General features: G+C 43.4%; 1 protein-coding gene across 1 annotated transcript in view; it reads left to right on the top strand.

Annotated features, from left to right (window-relative positions):
* veph1 (ventricular zone expressed PH domain-containing 1) overlaps positions 1 to 6,000 on the top strand; it is a 209,046-nt gene continuing 203,046 nt past the window's right edge. Inside the window, exons 1-2 of the mRNA XM_048604370.1 lie at positions 1 to 136; positions 272 to 388. The gene's annotated coding sequence lies outside the window, so the exon portion shown is untranslated. The remainder of the gene's footprint in view (positions 137 to 271; positions 389 to 6,000) is intronic.

The raw sequence follows: 6,000 nt of genomic DNA, 5'->3' as shown, positions 1-6,000 counted from the left end.
GACAGTCCGCAATCAATTGGCACTGTTCACCATTCACAGGGGATTAAACACTGACATAGACTATTCTACTTATTGCTGAGAGGAAACAAAAATACCATTCGCGAAATCTCAATGTTACAGTTTTCGAAAAGAAAAGGTAAGTCTTAAAAGTCAAATACTTTCCGACAGCATTTCACCTGTTTTGCTGTTTTAGTAAAATATTACGTTGAAATCCTGCGGACCAGTAAACAATATAGACTGGGGAAGCTTTTGTGTTTGTTTTTTTAAACAGAAAATGATAACTGTAGGATGACAGAGTTTCCTGGTGCGCTGCTTTTCCCGAACATACCTTTCAGGTGGGTCACACTGGATGGAGTGGCTCTTGTAACGTTCTCAAGAATTAACTTTGGTATGTTCACAGACTGCTACTTGAATTGTGCAATACTGATCCTCCGAATTATTATTTTGTGATTTTTTTTACTCTTCTTTTTCACCCGGTTCTATGTCAATGTGTGAGACTTAAGGGGGTGCCCAGTTAAAATGAGGTTCTTGAAACGTAAAGTCATTTTAACCACCTCTGTTTTACTAAGTGGTGAATAAAAGCAGATATTTGTTTTGGACAGTGAACCACTGACAGAATACGTCAAAAATACAGAAATTAGAAGCATGGGATGTGGTGGGGAAATTACGTGTTAATGCTTTATGTGTATATCTAATCGTGATTTTTTTTTCAATGTTGTGCTTTGAAAGGGAAGAATAAACGATTGGCATTGGCAATTTTAATTGTCATCAAACAAGAATTAAATAATGCAGAGGGGCCGCGTCTTTTTAAAGCAGCCGGAAAAAAAGTTCACATTCTAAGTAAAAACAAAAACACCCCGAAATGTCCGTAGCCCTGCTCTCCAGCCTTTCTGGTGTCCATTGGTTTCAAGTCTAACAGTAGATACTCCACGCTTCCTCGCCAGGGCTGTCTGAGACGGTGCTTTTAAAAGTAAAATTGCAAAATAAAACTTACTTATCGATGCTCCTTGTTTATTCTTTGCAGAATGCTGGCCTCACAGCATGAGGAACCCGGGTTAGATTTTACCCCTATGGTGCTAGTTTGCACATTCTCCCCAGACCATGATGTACAGGTTACAAAAACAAAGTTGCTGGAAAAGCTCAGAGGGTGTGGCAGCATCTGTGAAGGAAAAAAAGAGTTAATGTTTCGGGTCCGGTGACCCTTCCTCAGAACTGGTTAGTTGGATTGGCTAAATTGCCTATAGTGTCCAGGGATGTGCAGATTTGAGTGTACTGTCCATGGGAAATGCAGGGTGAGAGGGTAAAGTAGTGGGGTGGGGCTGGGTGGGATGTGTGGCCGATTGGCCTGCTTCACACTGTAGGGATTCTACGATTGTTAACTGACAGCATTTACTAAAGCATTTCAGCAGTGTTAAGATGTTTGTATATTATAATAGATGAAAATTTTTGATAGGTTTATTAACCCATTGAGAAATTAAATTTACTATTGAGTGATATTTTCTTAATACTGTATGATTGCATGAAACTACTGTGAATATTTTTCCTTTGAACGATTAAATGAGTAGAGGGATGCTTTATAGGTATAAATGGCAAGAAAAATGTCCACTGCTTGTTCAGGACCATGATTCCTACCCAAGCTTTATACGTCACTGGACCTGACCTTGCACCAACCAAGCCTCTTCCCCAGGGGCCATTCCTGTGGTTCCTACACCAAACTTTGATCCCTGAAGTAAACTGTTTGTCTCACTTACCAGAGTCTTGTGTCCAGCATTGGTGTTCCTGATGCAGCTTCACCCTCCTGACCCAGGTCCAGGAAGATCTGGTTTAACCTGGTGCGGACTCTTCTCCCCATTAGCACCTCTGCTGGAACTATTCCTGAAGTTGCTAGAAGGGTGGTCCTATAATCAAATAAGAACTGGGACAGTTTGATATCTAGTGAAGCTGTAGGCTGTTTCCTGAAGCCTGCCTTCAGGGTTTGACAACTCTTTCTGCCAGGCCATTGGATGACTGACAGTCTGGAGCTGTCCTTGTATCCACAGAATCCCTACAGTGTGTAAATAGGCCGTTCAGCCCAACAAGTCCATACTGACCCTCTCAGGAGCATCCCACCCAAACCCATACCTCTACCCTATCCCTGTAACCCTACATTTCCAATGGCTAATGCACCCAGCCTACACATTCCTGAACACTATGGGCAATTTAGCATGGCCAATCCACCTAACCTGCACATCTTTGGATTGTGGGAGGAGACCAGAACACCTTGTGAAACCCATGCAAACACTGGAAGAATGTGCAAACTCCACACACAGTTGCCCAAGGTTGGAATCGAACCCAGGTCCCCGGTGCTGTGAGGCAGCAGCGCTAACCACTGAGCCACCATGCCACCCCATTTGACTTTAGGAAACACTTGATTTCCCTGTTGGTAAATGATGGCCTGGGAATCTGTGTATTACAAAACATGTTCCCAGCTTTTCAATGATCAGGCCGTGTTTGACGAATGAACTCTATGTACGTCCAACCAATTGGAGCGAGCGTCTACAATGACTAAGAACATTGAGCCCATGAAAGGCCTACGTAGTTGATGTGTAACTGGGTCCAAAGTTTATTTGCCCATTCCCATGAATGTGGTGTAGCTGCTGGCTGTAATTTTTGTCCTTGTTGGCACTCTGGACACTGCCCTATTTATGTGGCTATGTCTGTATCAAACCCTGGCCATTAGACATAACTTCTCACCAATTTCTTCATTTTGGAGACCCCTGGATGACCATGGTGGAGTTCAATCAGGACATGGCAACGACCTTTACTCGGGACAATCACTGCTGCTCCCCATAATGATATGCCGTCCTCTACTGTGATCTGATCTCTCCAAGTACACAAAGGTTTCAGTTCTGGTTGTGACAGCACTTTAGTTTCCCCCATTACCACCAGCTGTTTGTTTTGCCAGCATTTTGTTTTGTCCAACATTTGATATTGTCAGCTGTGACTGGATGTATGCCCAAAAAGTTTAAAACCATTACAGACTCTTCCAGTGGTGTATCTGCCATTGGGTGGAGGCTCAATGCATCAACATTCATTACTTGCCCTCCCAGACTGTATTCCAACTTGTAGTTATACAGACTTAGTATTAGAGCCCACTGCTGAATTTGGCCAGAAGCTGTGGGTGGTGGGTGGCACTGCCTTGTTCTGTTTAAGTAGACCCAACAAGGGTTTGTGGTCTATTATCACAAATTTACATCCGTAAAGGTATTGGTGGAACTTCCAGACTCCAAATATGGTCGCCATACCTTTCTTCTCTATCTGGGTGTAGTTACACTCTGCATTAGCCAAAGTCCTGGATGCATATGCTATTGGGCGTTCCTCTCTATTGGGCTACAACCCTGATGCCATACGGGCAGGCATCGCATGTTGATACCAGATTTCGCTTGGGATCGTAGTGTGTCAAAACCTGAGAGGATGATAGCTGTTTCTTTGCTTCCCAGAAAGCTACGGCTTGGCTATGTGACCATTTCCAATCCTGACCCCTTTTTTAGGAGTTAATGTAAAGGTGCCAGGATGGAGGCCAGGTTAGGTATGAACCGAAATAATTCACCAGCCCAAGGAAAATCCTAAGCTCCAGTGCAGAAGTGGGAGCAGGGGCACATTTGATCACACTCGTTTTATCTTTCAATGGATGTATCTTGGTCTTGTCGACTCTTGGTCACATGGGGTGCCTGGAACATGCATATTTCCCTTCTTAGACACTTTTCCCTTCTCTGTCTGGAAGAACTGTCTAATTACTACGAACAAGTTCTCTCAGTGCCCCTTACTGGTCTTTCCTGTTATTAGTACAGTATCTCGATAAATGGCGACCTGGGGTAGACCATGTGAAATGTTCTCCATCATCCGCTGGAAAATGTCACAGGCTGTTGATACTCCAAATGGCAATCTCGTTTATTGGTAGGACCCCTTATGGGTATTAATTGTTGCATACTTCCGGGAACCCTCATCAAACCGCAATTGCAGGTATGCATGGCTCATGACCTGCTTTATGAAAGATTGCCCTCCTGCCTGCTTTGCATATAATCCCTCACATCAAGGATTTATGTCTTTATCCAGCGGTGAAAAGCAGTTTACCATTTGTTTAAAATCCCCACAAAGGCGAACCAACCCACTGGGCTTCAAAATCAGTCTGACCGGTGTTGCCCATTCCACAAACTGTACTGGTTTAATGATTCCTTCACTTTCTAGCCTTCTGATTTCTGCCTCTAGTTTTGCCCATAAGACAAGTGACACTGGGCAGGCCTTGCAGAATCGTGGAATTGCTTCCTGGTCAACATGCAAGGTGACCTTGGTTCCTTTTAACAGTCCCTAGACCTTCCTGAAAAACCTCTGGGTGGTTAGTTAGGACTTCACTCAGGCAGCCATTTTCTAGTCAAAATGTTCAACCAATCTAGTTGAATCTCTGTCAACCAATTTTGCCCCATCAAGCTTGGGCCCAAGCCTTTTACTATAATCAGTGGTAACTGAACTAGCTGTTTCTGACCGGAACCGAAGTTGTACCCTTAACCTGTGAAGGTTTCCCAGTATAGGTTCTCACTCTGGCCAAGGTCTTGCACAAACTTAAGGGTAGGAGTCCAGAGCAAATTTTGTTAAAGACTGGTTCTGCAATCACTGACACAGCCACAGTGGTACCGAACTCCTTTAGAACTGAATGACCATTTAACCAGACGTTTATTTTGCTTGGTTCTGATTTGGATGATACTAAGCAATTTAATTGTTTCAAACTAGGTGTAGGTGGACTTTCCAGGCTGTGCACTCTCCTAAATATTGGTCTATGTGTTGTCTTGCTCGGTTTAGGTCTAGTCGACTGTTTTGCTGTCTTCAGTCTGCATTTCAGCAGCAACTACAATGGCTTGTTGGCCTGGATCCTGAAGAAAGTTTTAACTGTTTGGCCAAGGCTTGGTTTTGTTTTGGGGTTTTGCTGTGAGCTGACTTGGAGTCTCTCTGTTCAGGATATGTCCTGAGTGAAGCTATGCAATTGCCTTCACTCAAGTGGTGTTCCCCAAGCTTAGTCAGAGTGTCAAGGGTATTCACTTTCATTGAAATACCCTGTGGCTCATATGCTCCACTTGCTACATTTTCCAATGATAAAGCCAGTTGTAGTGCCTTTTTGGAGTCCATTTGGACTTCAGCTAGTAAGCGCTTTTGCATGGTTACATCAGTTACATCCCATTCTTGTCAAATAATGCTGATCTTGTTAATGTTGATCTTGCTTTGCACACCTCCTGTGCAGTGTAACCTGTATGTCTCACTCTGTCTAAGCACCCTGTGATCTATATGTCCTTGCTTACTGTGACCTGCCTGTACTGCTCGCAAACAAAGCTTTGACTTTACTTGGGTATACGTGACAACAATAAATCAAATCAAGTCACCGCTGAAATATCCTGACAGAGGCCTGTATCCCGTCACCAAGTCACCCTTTATTTACATATGGAAAGTCATTGACACTGGTCCAGCTCCATCAGAGCCAGCTCTCAGGGTGTCAGAATGTCTGACACTCCTATTTTTATTTGTCAGCCTGGGCTCCCTGATTGGATCAGATTAACAGCTCCAATCAGGGAACTCATATTCTATGGGATCCACTTGGTTGCCCTTGTTACAATTACTACACAAACTTATTGTCCTTGCCCTGCCAGGCTGTTGTAATGTTTCAAGTAACATTAAACACTGATTGTTAAGGGGTCCAAACAAGGCAAAGAGTTTCTTCTACAATATCATAAAGGGATGAAGTCTGAGAGAGACTTAACAAATAAAGGCTACTTTTTGCAGTGTCACACTTGTCACATGATCATAAACATTTCAAGACAATTAGTGTATCAATGCCTCATTAGAAGGCTGGACCAGTCCTCAGTTAAAAGAATCGGTTTCCATTGCAGATTAATCAAGCTCCTGTTGTGCCCATGTCCAGTGACCGTGTCCTTTGAAAATACAAACACGTTCCCAGTTACAGCAATTATATCT

The sequence above is a fragment of the Rhincodon typus genome, chromosome 13 (genome assembly GCF_021869965.1).
Source record: "Rhincodon typus isolate 14 chromosome 13, sRhiTyp1.1, whole genome shotgun sequence".
Lineage (NCBI taxonomy): Eukaryota > Metazoa > Chordata > Chondrichthyes > Orectolobiformes > Rhincodontidae > Rhincodon > Rhincodon typus.
Note: the sequence above shows the minus strand (reverse complement) of the source record. Positions and strands in the feature narration are given on the sequence as shown.